Source organism: Anabrus simplex, chromosome 4 (assembly GCF_040414725.1).
Source record: "Anabrus simplex isolate iqAnaSimp1 chromosome 4, ASM4041472v1, whole genome shotgun sequence".
NCBI lineage: Eukaryota > Metazoa > Arthropoda > Insecta > Orthoptera > Tettigoniidae > Anabrus > Anabrus simplex.
The window spans coordinates 377257653-377271626 of NC_090268.1; the positions used below are offsets into that span (position 1 = coordinate 377257653).

The 13974-nt window shown below is 37.3% G+C and overlaps 1 protein-coding gene across 4 annotated transcripts in view; it reads left to right on the forward strand.

Moving 5' to 3' along the window:
- Positions 1–13974, forward strand: part of LOC136872020 (trans-1,2-dihydrobenzene-1,2-diol dehydrogenase) — a 165569-nt gene that overhangs the window by 31619 nt on the left and 119976 nt on the right. The window contains exon 1 of one of the 4 annotated variants that reach the window (XM_067145837.2): positions 10822–10924. The exons of the other annotated variants lie outside the window; for them this stretch is intronic. The gene's annotated coding sequence lies outside the window, so the exon portion shown is untranslated. Of the gene's footprint in view, positions 1–10821; positions 10925–13974 lie in introns of those variants that run through there. 4 annotated transcript variants of the gene reach the window in all.

Consider the following 13974-nt stretch of genomic DNA (forward strand, 5'->3'; position numbering starts at 1 on the left):
AGATCCGGCGTGGTGTCGTCTTGGGTGCCTTGGCGGTTCTGAACCCGCAGCCGGACTGCATTCTTAGTCATTACCCGTCCAGGACCCGTTTCCAGCGCGATCTGCACATTTGACGACGGTCCAGAACATTGTTATTATTATTATTATTATTATTATTATTATTATTATTATTATTATTATTATTATTATTATTATTATAGATGTTCTGGACCCAACAGCAAGATGCAAGACCGCTACTTGGTGGTAAATTACATCTGCTGCCATTGTCATTGTTGAGAATGTGACCAGCACTATTGTCGCGCGTAGGCAAGTGTGGGGGATTTCTGGCGATACGAATGACGTACTTCCGTGCATTATTGACCTTATTATAGAGGTGAAAAACTGGACGGTCAATCTCATTCCTATCGTTTATTTCAAATGTGTTTAAATTTTTATTTATATGCCAGGAGAAGGTACTGTCATCTAAGAACGTTCTCCGAAGGGAAAGATGGCTCTTGAAAACGAACCAAGGAAAGATTAAAAATGATCGGTTTGTGATCAGAATAAGTACATCGAAAATCTACAGCCTGTTTCCAGTCATTCGACATGGTCAGGAATGGAATGAATAAAGCCCCCATCTAGCGGCAACAATAGGAATTGTGCCGGCAGCCGAAACCTGTCGCACTCCTCTGGGGCAATGATTAATGGATGACAAATGAAATGAAATTATATTGGACAGTGTTGCTGGAATGAATGATGACAGGGAAAACCGGAGTATCCGGAGAAAAACCTGTCCCACCTCCGTTTTGTCCAGCACGAATGTCACATGGAGAGACCGGGATTTGAACCACGAAACCCAGCTGTGAGAGGCTGCCGCCTGAGCAACGGAGGTTCCTTATAAATACCTTATGAACAGTAAAATTAGTTGGTCTCAACTCCTTTTACACCCCACCGCCGTTAAGTTTATTTACCCCTCACCCCAAAAAAACCTAAAAGAAGGCTTGTTTCTATGTGTTTAAAGGAGATTCCAAACACCATTGTTTAAGTCTATTACCTTCAGTTTTCAGATTAAAATAATTAACTTTTTTCACTTTCACACTCCTCCCCCCCACCCCTGTCAAGTGAACTTTCCTGCAAAAAATACTTGTTTCTTTAATAGTAAAGGATCTTCTAAATACCATTTATCACGACTGTAACTTCTTCAGTTTTTTATTTATGTGTCCTCATGAAAGGAATTCAACTCCTTTTCACTCATGCCTCCCAAGATGATCCCCCCACAAAACGGGCTTTTCTTTGTCTTTAAAGGAGATCCAAATACCAATTTTCACGTCTGTAGGCCCTAACAACTTTAGTTTTTATTAGATGTAAGTATTCTTATACAATTAAGTCAATTAATTTTTCAATTCTTTCACCTCCCCCACTCCCCATTCATTGGATTTTCCGAGAATTCGTGCCTCTTTACTTTTAAAGCAGATTCCAAATATCAAATTTCACATCTGTAACATCTTCATTTTTTGAGATAACAGTAGCCTAATTAAAAGAATTCAACTCCATTTTCAGTCACTTCCCCCTCCCCCCCTCCACCCAAGGCCTATATTCGAAAACTAAAAATACACGTTTCCTTATTTTTATAGAGATAACAATACCATTTTTCACTTCTGTCACATGTTAAGTTTCTTGAGATATTCTGTATAAATTCTCATTTTAAAATTTATTCCCCTTGTTAGTTCTCCTTAAGAGGAGTTTCCAAAAACGAATCGCCTATGTTTCTTTACATTTACAGGAGATTCCAAATATCACTTTTTACGTCTGTAACATTCTACGTTTCTCAGATATTCTGTAGATACTGTCTTTCAAAAAATTCACCCAAATATGTCACTCCTGTTTAACAGCCATTAATTGGATTTTCCAAAAACAAAAAAAAATTACGTGTTTCTTTATTTTTAAAGGAGATTCCATATACAAATTTTCAGTTCTGTAATATCTTCAGTTTCTGAGATATATGTATCCTCATTAAAGGCATTCAACCCATTATTCACCCTTTTACACCCCTCCTATTGGGATTTTACGAAAACAAAAAATACATGCTTCTTTATTTTTAAAGGAGATTCAAAATACCAATTTTCACATCTGTAAATGTTTAAAATTTTAGGATGTAGATACACTCATTTTAAAAATTCACTCCCTTTTCACCCCCCATTATTTGGATTTTCCAAAAACGAAAAATACCTGTTTATTTATTATTTTAAAGTAGATCCCAAATACCAATTCTCAGGTCTGTAATATCTTCAGGTTCTGAAATATAATTAGCCTCATTAAAGGCATTCAACACATTTTTTTTTTTTTTTTTTTTCTTTTTCTAGGGGCTTTACGTCGCACCGACACAGATAGGTCTTATGGCGACGATGGGAAAGGCCTAGGAGTTGGAAGGAAGCGGCCGTGGCCTTAATTAAGGTACAGCCCCAGCATTTGCCTGGTGTGAAAATGGGAAACCACGGAAAACCATCTTCAGGGCTGCCCTTTTGCACCCTTCCTATTTGGATTTTCCGAAAACAAAAATATACGTGTTTCTTTATTTTTAAAGGAGATTCTAAATACTAACTTTTTACATCTATAAACTTTAAAAGTTTTGTGATATAGATACCGTACACTCATTTTAAAAATTCACCCCCTCCCACCCCCCATTAATTGGATTTTCCAAAAACAAAAAATACGTGTTTCTTTATTCTTAAAGGAGATCCAAAACACAAATTTTCAGGTCTGTAATATATTCAGTTTCTGAGATATAAGTATCCTCATTAAATGCATTCAACCCATTTTTCACCCCTTTCCACCTTTCCTGTTGGGATTTTCTGAAAACAAAAAAATACATGTTCCTTTATTTTTAATGAAGATTCTAAATACCAATTTTTACATCTGTAAACTTTCAAAGTTTTGAGATAGAGATACACTGATTTTAAAAATTCACCCCCCTTTTCACACTCCCATTATTTGGATTTTCCAAAAACAAAAAAAGTACATGTTTCTTTATTTTCAAAAGAGATCAAAAGTACCAATTTTCAGGTCTGTAATACCTTCAGTTTCTGAGATATAAGTACCGGTATCCTGATTAAAGGCATTCAACCCCTTTTTCACCCTTTTTTGCCCCTCCTATTGGGATTTTCTGAAAACAAAAAAATACGTGTTTCCTTATTTTTAAAGAAGATTCTAAATACCAATTTTTACATTTGTAAACTTTTAAAGTTTTGAGATATAGATTCAGTCATTTTAAAATTTCACCCCCCTTTTCACCCCCTTAGCGACGGAATATCCAAAAATCCTCTCTTAGCGAGCACCTACATCTTAATATGAATGTATCCCCAAAATTTCATTTCATTATGTCCAGTAGTTTTGGCTCGGCGATGATGAATCAGTCAGTCAGTCAGTCAGGACAAGCTATTTTATATATATAGATAACTTGTCCTGACTGACTGACTGACTGACTGATTCATCATCGCCGAGCCAAAACTACTGGACATAAAGGAATGAAATCTTGGGTATACATTCATATTACAATGTAGGTGCTCGCTAAGGGAGGATTTTTGGATATTCCATTGCCAAGTGGGTGAAAAGAGGGGTGAATTTTTAAAATGAGTGTATCTATTTCTCAAAACTTACAAAGTTTACAGATGTAAAAATTAGTATTTAGAATCTCCTTTAAAAATAAACACGTATTTTTTTGTTTTTGGAAAATCCCAATAGGAGGGGTGAAAAAACAGTTAAATGTCTTTAATGAGGATACTTATATCTCAGAAACTGGAGATATTACAGACCTGAAAATTCGTATTTGGGATCTCCTTTAAAAATAAAGAAACACGTATTTTTTTGTTTTGGGAAAATCCAATAAATGGGGGATTAAAGGGGGGGGGGGTGAATTTTTAAAATGAGGATATCTATATCTCAAAAACTTAAAAGTTTACAGACGTAAAAATTGGTATTTGGTATCTTCTTTAAAAATAAAGAAACACATACTGTTCTGTTTTCAGAAAATCCCATTGGGGGGGGGGGGTTGAAAATGGGGGGAAAAGTGGTTGAACACCTTTTATGAGGAGACTTATATCTTGAAAATTGAAGATGTTACAGACATGAAAACTGGAGTTTGGAATCTCCTTTGAAAATAAAGAAACACGTACTTTTGTGTTTTTGGATAATCGGATAAATAGGGGGTGAACAGGAGTGACATGCGGTGTGAATTTTAAAAAAGACTGTATCTGCAAATAATCTCAGACAGGTAGCATATTACAGATTTGAAAACTGGTCATTGGAATTTCCTGAAAATGTATAGAAACATTTTTTTTTTTTCAGAAAATCCATTTAAGGGGAACTGGAAAAGGGGGTGAATTTTTAAAATTAGCATATCTACAGTATATTTCAAAAACTTAACATGTTTCAGACGTGAAAACTGGTATTTGGAATCTCCTTTAGAAATAAAGAAACACGCATTTTTTTGGTGGGGAGAAATAAACTTGGTGGGGGGGGGGCAGAGATGAATTCCTTTTACGAAGATACATCTATCTCAAAAACTGAAGATGTTACAGTCGTGATCTTCATATTTGGAAGCTCTTTTAAAGAAGTGGGTAGTGTTTATTTTTGGAAAATTCACTTAAGTGGGGAGTGTGAAAGGAAGTTAAAAAAAAAAGAATTCTTTTTCCGGAGAAACTTATATCTCAAATGTGAAGCTTACAGACGTGGAAATTGGTATTTGGAATCTCCTTGAAAAATAAAGTTCTCGAATAGATTGCAGAGAGTTCAACTATCTCGCTACTAATGGCATTCTACGTCCTCATACAGTGTATGGCGAATTGAGCCATAAGTGCCGGACAGGACATCTTTCCTGTAACCTGCGCAACATAGTGAAAAGTGGGTCATGTTGGGATCGCTGTGTTTTCATGAGGATACTTATATCTCAAAAACTAAAGATGTTACACACGTGAAAATTAGTATTTGGACTCTCCTTTAAAAATAACGAAACACGCATTTTTTGGAGGGGAGTAATCAATTTAATGGGGTGGGGTGAAAAAGGATTTGAATTCCTTTTATGAGGATACTTATATCTCAAAAACTAAAAATGTTAAAGACGTGAAAATTGGTATTTGGAATCTCCTTTAAAAATAAAGAAACACGCATTTTTTGCAGAGGGGGAAATCAGCTTAATGGGTAGGAAGGGGGAGGGGGTGAAAAAGGAGTTGAATTACGTTTATGAGGATACTTATGTCTCAAAAACTGAAGATTTTACAGACGTAAAAATTAGTATTTGGAATCTCCTTTAAAAATAAAGAAACACGCATTTGTTTTTGTTTTTTCAGAAAATCTACGTAAGGGGTGTGGGGTTGAAAATAAGTAAATAAGGAGTTGAAATATGTTTATGAGGATACTTTATCTTAAAAACTGAAGCTGTTACAGACGTGAAAATTGGTATTTTGAATTTCCTTTCATAATAAAGAAACACGCATTTATTTTGTTTTTGGAAATTCCACTTAAACCGGGAGAAGGGTGGAAAGAAGTGAAGTAGAAGAAGTTGAATTATTTTTATGAGTATACATTTATCTCAAACACTGAAGGTGTTACAGATGTACAGACATGAAAAATGGAATTTGGAATGTCCTTTAAAAATAATGAAACACGTATTTTGTTGTTTTCGGAAAATCCAGTTAAGGGGCTGAAAGGAATTGGAAAAGCGGTTTAATTTTTAAAATGAGTACCGATATACCTACATTATATGTCAAAACCTTAACATGTTAGAGACAAGAAACTTGTTATTTGGGAAGTCCTTTAAAAATGCAGGAACATGTACCTTTTTGTTTTCGGAGATGGCACTTCACGAGGGGGGGGAAAGAAGTAAAAAATAGTTGAATTATTTTTTATGAAGATACTTATATCTTAAAAACTGAATATGTTACAGACATGAAAATTGGTATTTGGAATCTCCTTTAAAAATAAAGAAACATGTATTTTTGTTTTCGGAAATATACTTAAATGGGAGTGGGGGTGGGGAAAGGACTGATCAAGGGGTTGAATTCTTTTTATGGGGATACTTATGAATATCTCAAAAACTGAAGATGTTACAGATGTGGGAATATGGGGGTGTATTTATATCTTTATTTTTTCGACTCGAGAGAAGACTGTTTCTCACATGTACAGTTCTATATCGCATGGTCGCCTTAGCCCAAAAAAGGTAATACCACAAACATGGTTTACAAAGAATTTCTGGGATAAAGGAAACTCAATTTTTGGGTGAATTTTTATACTTTAGGAATTTTGGGATAATGTCGTAGTACAATGCCGAGGAATGATTACTTTCATCACATTATGAAATCCACGCGAGCAAAGCCGCGGGTAATTGCTAGTATATATATATTAGTATGTAAATAAACCTCCTCTGCGAACCATGTGACCTTGCCGCGGTGGGGAGGCTTGCGTGTCCCAATGATGCAGATAGCCGAGCCGCAGGTGCAACCATATCGGATGGGTATCTGTTGAGAGACCAGACTAACGAATGGTTCATCGAAAGGGGGGTAGCAGCCTTTCGGTAGTTGCAAGGGCGGCAGTCTAGATGATTGACTGATACGGCCTTGTAATAATACTCAACATGGCTTAGCTGTGTTGATACTGCTACACGGCTGAAAGCAACGGGAAACTACAGCCGTAACCACCTCCCGAGGACATGCAGCTCTCTCTGTATGAATGATGTACTGATGATGGCTTCCTCCCGGGTAAAATATTCCGGAGGTAAACTAGTCCCCCATTCGGATCTCCGGGTGGGGACTACACGAGAGGGGGCGATCATCAGGAAGATGGATACTGACATTCTGCGAGTCGGAGCGTGGAATGTTAGAAGTTTGAATCGTTGTGGTAGGTTAGAGAATCTGAAAAGGGAGATGGATAGGCTAAAGTTAGATGTAGTTGGTATAAGTGAAGTACGTTGGCAGGAAGAACAGGATTTTTGGTCAGGCGACTACCGAATTATCAACACGAAATCAAACAGGGGTAATGCAGGAGTTGGTTTAATAATGAAGAAGAAAATAGGGCAGCGGATAAGCTACTACGACCAGCATAGTGAAAGAATTATTGTCGCCAAGATAGACACCAAACCAATGCCCACCACAATAGTGCAGGTCTATATGCCTACTAGTTCAGCGGATGATGAAGAAATTGAAAGAATATATGAGGAGATAGAAGATTTAATACAATATGTCAAAGGTGACGAGAATCTAATTGTGATGGGAGACTGGAACGCAGTGGTAGGCCAAGGAAGAGAAGGTAGCACAGTAGGAGAATTTGGATTGGGACAAAGGAACGAAAGAGGAAGTCGGCTGGTTGAATTCTGCACTGACCATAATTTAGTCCTCGCCAATACTTGGTTCAAACACCACATACGACGGCTGTATACGTGGACGAGACCTGGAGACACTGGAAGGTATCAAATAGACTTCATTATGATTAGGCAGAGATTCAGAAACCAGGTGTTGGATTGCAAAACTTTCCCAGGAGCAGACGTGGACTCTGACCACAACTTGTTGGTCATGAAATGCCATCTGAAATTGAAGAAATTGAAGAAAGGAAAGAATGCAAAAAGATGGGATCTAGACAAGTTGAAAGAAAAGAGTGTGATGGATTGTTTCAAGGAACATGTTGCACAAGGACTAAATGAAAAGGCCGAAGGAAACACAGTAGAGGAAGAGTGGAGAGTCATGAAAAATGAAGTCAGTAGGGCTGCTGAAGAAATGTTAGGAAGGAAGAAAAGATCAACTAAGAATCAGTGGATAACTCAGGAGATACTAGACCTGATTGATGAACGACGAAAATACAAGAATGCTAGAAATGAAGAGGGCAGAAAAGAATACAGGCGATTAAAGAATGAAGTGGATAGAAAGTGCAAGGTAGCTAAGGAAGAATGGCTGAAGGAGAAGTGCAAGGATGTCGAAGGCTGTATGGCCCTGGGAAAGGTAGATGCTGCATACAGGAAAATCAAGGAAACCTTTGGAGAAAGGAAATCTAGGTGCATGAATATTAAGAGCTCAGATGGAAAGCCACTTCTAGGGAAAGAAGACAAAGCAGAAAGATGGCAGGAGCATATCCAACAGTTATATCAAGGTAACGATGTAGATAATTTCGTTTTGGAACATGAAGAGGCTGTTGATGCTGATGAAATGGGAGACCCAATTTTGAGGTCAGAGTTTGACAGAGCTGTGAGTGACCAAAATGGGAACAAGGCACCTGGAATTGATGATATTCCCGCTGAATTACTGACTGCCTTAGGAGAAACCAGCATGGTAAGGTTATTTCATTTAGTGTGCAAGATGTATGAGACTGGAGAAGTCCCATCCGATTTTCAGCAGAATGTTGTTATACCTATTCCCAAGAAAGCCGGTGCTGACAGGTGTGAAAACTACCGCACTATTAGTTTAGTATCTCATGCCTGCAAAATTTTAACACGTATTATTTACAGAAGAATGGAAAAACAAGTTGAAGCTGAGTTGGGGGAAGATCAATTTGGCTTCAGAAGAAATGTAGGAACACGTGAAGCAATCCTGACTTTACGTCTGATCTTAGAGGATCGAATCAAGAAGGACAAGCCCACGTACATGGCATTCGTAGATCTAGAAAAGGCATTCGATAATGTGGATTGGACCAGGCTATTTATGATTCTGAAGATGATAGGGATCAGATACCGAGAACGAAGAATTATCTACAACCTGTATAAAAATCAGTCTGCAGTGATAAGAATCGAGGGCTTTGAAAAAGAAGCAGCAATCCAGAAAGGAGTGAGGCAAGGCTGCAGTTTGTCCCCTCTCCTTTTCAATGTTTACATAGAACAGGCAGTAAAGGAAATCAAAGAGAAATTTGGAAAGGGAATCACAGTCCAAGGAGAGGAAATCAAAACCTTGAGATTTGCCGATGATATTGTTATTTTATCTGAGACTGCAGAAGATCTCGAGAAGTTGCTGAATGGTATGGATGAAGTCTTAGGTAAGGAGTACAAGATGAAAATAAATAAGTCCAAAACAAAAGTAATGGAGTGCAGTAGAACGAAGGCAGGTGATGTAGGGTATATTAGATTAGGAAACGAAGTCTTAAAGGAAGTAGATGAATATTGTTATTTGGGTAGTAAAATAACCAACGATGGCAGAAGTAAGGAGGACATAAAATGCAGACTAGCACAAGCAAGGAAGAGCTTTCTTAAGAAAAGAAATTTGCTCACTTCAAACATTGATATCGGAATTAGAAAGATGTTTTTGAAGACTTTTGTGTGGAGCGTGGCATTGTATGGAAGTGAAACATGGACGATAACTAGCTCAGAAAGAAAGAGAATAGAAGCTTTTGAAATGTGGTGTTACAGAAGAATGCTGAAGGTGAGATGGATAGATCGAATCACGAATGAAGAGATACTGAATCGAATTGGTGAGAGGAGATCGATTTGGCTAAATTTGACGAGAAGAAGAGATAGAATGATAGGACACATCTTAAGACACCCAGGACTTGTTCAGTTGGTTTTTGAAGGAAGTGTAGGTGGCAAGAACGGTAGGGGTAGACCAAGGTATGAATATGACAAACAGATTAGAGCAGATGTAGGATGCAATAGCTACGTAGAAATGAAAAAGGTTAGCACAGGATAGGGTGGCATGGAGAGCTGCATCAAACCAGTCTATGGACTGATGACTCAAACAACAACATGTAAATAAATTCAATTTTTTATGTGTGTGTGTCTGTTTTGTATATAACCGATTGTCAACTGTAGCATCATACGCTAAATAATAATAATAATAATGATAATAATAATAATAATAATAATAATAATAATAATAATAATAATAATAAACTTGTCGCTGGGCCAAAATATTTTGAAATAATTTGAATTATTACTTACACAGCCATTGTCCACTCAACGCGAAGGTCAAACATTACCCAACTTTCACTTTACCGTAAATCATGATACAGATGATTAATTTCAATATTATTATCACTAGATATAAACTTATTATTTATTTTCCTGAACAGGCCAGCAGAGGAGTGCAATTAAGCACACCGGTACTGGTACCCAACAAGGCCCCCCTCGGGGGTGCCCAAACAGTAACTTGTGGGTAATTATAATGGTTGATAAAGAGTGTAATACTGGATTGTAGTCCGGCTCCATGGCTAAAAAGGTTAGCGTCCTGGCCTTTGGTCACAGGGGTCCTGGGTTCGATTCCTGCCAGGGTCACGAATTTTAACCATAATTTCGCTGGCACGGGGACTGGGTGTGTGTGTTTTCTTCATCATCATTTCCGCAGGTCACCTTGCAGTGTCAAATCAAAAAAGACCTGCATCTGGCGAGCCAAACTTGTCCTCAGACACTCTCGGCACTAAAAGCCATACGCCATTTCATTTACTGGATTGTATTGGTGGATTTAGCTTGTAGTTATTTAAATGGCAAGTAGTCAGATAATGATGTCATAGTGAGTAATGGAAGTAGAACAATGTACTAGGTAGATACACGAGAAAAATAGAGGACACTGACTCAGCAGATGTTTCAACGTTGGTCTGGCTCAGCAAGTTTTAATGGGTCGCGTGTTGACAGGTAGAAGTGGAATGTCAAATGACTTGCTGTGTCAGTCAGGATAGGAATGGGAGGACATTACTCCTCCATATGGATGGCCAAGCACCATGTGCCGATCTGCATTTTATTTTATTTTATTTTATTTTATTTTATTTTATTTTATTTTATTTTACCTTCTCATGCCATGTATGCCATTTTGTTTTGTGTTCACACAGTTGTCGTATTCCCATGGATAACGGATCTCCGAAAGGATGTGACCATGGGCTTTTTGACAGTGTCTGTCAATGATTTCATGGAAATTTATTTTGATTTGTCTGTTAGTTGTTTATTTTTCAGCAAATGTAAATTGATTGAACATAAGCTGATAAGGTTAGACATTGTTATTTTTATTCATTATAGATCATTAAGGTCACGTACTGTACATCTGAAGGAAAATAAATACTCTCTACTATCTACTAATGTAAAAGAATTCAAAATTCCTGTTTCTTCTTCTTCTTCTTCTTTTATGACCACATAGGATCACTTTAGTCAGTCCGTCGTTCAGGTCTCTTTGAAGGGATTGTTCGGGCTTTGCGGTCCTCCCAGTACTTCTTCAGACGCTCCGATCTTCGTGCCCTTTCCTCAGCTGAAAATGTGCGTGTTGTTGGTTTGTTTTGTGTAAGGGTAAAGCGGAGGTTTGTATTCTTGAGTTTTGTATTCAATTTTATCTTATTTTTGGTGTCTTCTGTTGTAAGGCCTATTTCCTTCAGATCCTCTCTTACTTCTCTGATCCATTTACATCCTGTTGTGGTATTTTTTGAGACGAGATTGTGTTGTACTAGTTGTTTCAGAAGTCTCGAGTCCTGCATCCTCATGATATGTCCAAAGAATCCCAGTCTCCTCTTACGCATAGTATCTGTAATGGGTTCTAGCTCTTTGTACACGACTTTGTTAGGTATTAACCGCCACTGTCCATCTTTCTGATATTTTTTGTTGATACAGGTTCTTCCAATCCTCCTTTCAATTTTCTGAAGTCTGTCAGTCTTTGATTGTTTATTCAGGTAAAAGAGTGTTTCTGCTGCATATGTAGCTTCCGGTTTTATAACTGTGTTGTAGTGTTTTATTTTTGTATTTATTGATAGACATTTCTTTTTGTAGATATCCCATGTTAATTTTTGTGCTTTAGCTAATCTATTTGTTCTTACTTGGATTGAGATTTTTTCATTTAAGTTATGTGTTATTACTTCTCCAAGATATTTAAACTGAGTTACTATTTTGATTTTATTACCATTTATGGTGACTTCTTTTAGCTGTGTTGGTTTTTGGGGCATAATTTCTGTTTTTTCAAATGATATTTTGAGGCCAATTTTATTTGCAATGTTTTGAAGTTCTGATATCTGGGTTTTTGCTTCTTTTATGTCCACTGCTAGTAATGCTAAATCGTCAGCAAAACCCAGGCAATTTGTTTTGATTTTTCGGCCAATCTTTATTTTGGGGGGACATTTTCTAAACCATTCCCTCATTACCATTTCTAGAGCACAGTTAAATAATAGTGGTGAGAGCCCATCTCCCTGCCGTTGTCCAGTTTTAATTTCAAATGTCTCTGATGTTTCACCCCTAAACTTCACTTTTGACTTGGTATTGGTGAGTCAATTTTATCATGTTTATTAATTTGGGGTGTAGTCCAAGGTGTCTTAAAATTTTAAACAGAGATTCTCTATGGATGCAATCATAAGCTTTCTTGAAATCTACAAATGTTATCACCATATCTCTATTTCTTCTTCTGTTATAGTCCATTATCAACTTAAGACTCATGATCTGATCAGGACAGCTCCTCCAGGGTCTGAAACCTCCTTGATATTCTCCTAGTTCTTTCTCAAGTTGTAAAATCCTATTAAGGATGATTATTGAAAATATTTTGTATGTTATGTCTAGGAGAGAGATTCCCCTGTAGTTATTAGGGTCGGTTTTGTCCCCTTTTTTGTGCAGAGGATGAATGAGGGCTGTTGTCCAGTGTTCTGGTAGTTCTTCTTTAATCCAGATAGAGACAAGTTGTTGATGGAGGGCAACTTTTGCTGAGGTTCCTGCATATTTCCAGATTTCCGCAAAGGTCTGATCTTCTCCTGGCGCTTTGTAGTTTTTTAATTTATTCAGAGCTTGGTAGACTTCCTTTATTGTGGGGGGATTGATGTTTTCTGGTGATGTTTTTATCGGGGTGTTGGTGTCCAAATGAAGGAGGTCTGTAGGTTCCTCACAATTTAAAAGCTTGTTGAAATGTTTAGCCAGAATTTCTGCATTGTCTTTATTGTTATGGGCCAGCTTACCATCTTCATCCTTCATCAGTAGGGTCGGGGGTTCATAATTTTTGGAGCTGCTTTCTGAAGGTTTTGTAGTAGTCCCTTGATTTAGTTTTACTGAACTGTTCTTCAGTTAACTGCAGGATGTCCTTATGATGTTGTCTTTTTATTCTTCTTAAGACGTGGGTACTTTCTTTTCTCTGTTTTACTAGCTTTTGATAGGATATTTCTGTCTTTTGGGACTGATGTAATAGCCATGCCTGATGTCTTTTCTCCACTGTTTCATCACATTCACTGTTCCACCATTGGTGTTTTTTACGTGGTTTAATTGGAGCTAGGTCTTCTGCAATTTGTTTAAGGTTGTGTACTAAGTCTTCAAGTTTGTCTGTGATTTTTATTTTTTCAGTTGCTTTCTGGTAATTTTTGTTGTTGATTAGCTGGGTAGGATCTATTTTTCTTTTAGTTTTAAGGGCTTGCTTTTGTTGTCTCCTCTGGGGAGTGAGTTTAATTTTAATTTTAACTACGTAGTGATCTGAACCTGTGTCTATTCCTCGGAGGACTTTGACGTTATAGATCTCTTTGTGGTGGTATTTGTCCATGCAGACGTGGTCCAGTTGCCATTCTCCTTTAGTGTAGTCAGGGTGTTTCCATGTTTTGAGTTTTTGAGGTTTCCTCTTAAAACATGTAGATTTTGAGATTAAATTATGGTTTCTACACAGGTCAACTAGTCTCTCTCCATTTTTATTTGTTTTCTTGTGTGCTGGCCATTTTCCGATGATGTCACGGTATTTTCTTTCTCTGCCTAGTTGAGTGTTGAAGTCGCCTATTAATAATTTTATATGGTGTTTGGGGATGTTATCTATGGTCTGGTCCAATAGGTCCCAAAATTCTCCTGTTTCCTCCTGGTCTTTTGAGGAGTTGTTTTTATCATTAGTGGGAGCATGGGCATTTATTATAGTATATATTTTATTAGATGCCTTTAAGGTGAGCGTTGAGAGTCGTGGAGACTGTGATCTGAATTCTTGAACTGAGTTTATTATTTTAAGGCTGACCAAAAATCCTGTTCTAAATTGTGGGACATTCTTCATCACTCTCTTCCCGGGTATACCTTTATAAATTCTGTACCCTTGAGATTCCAAGGCA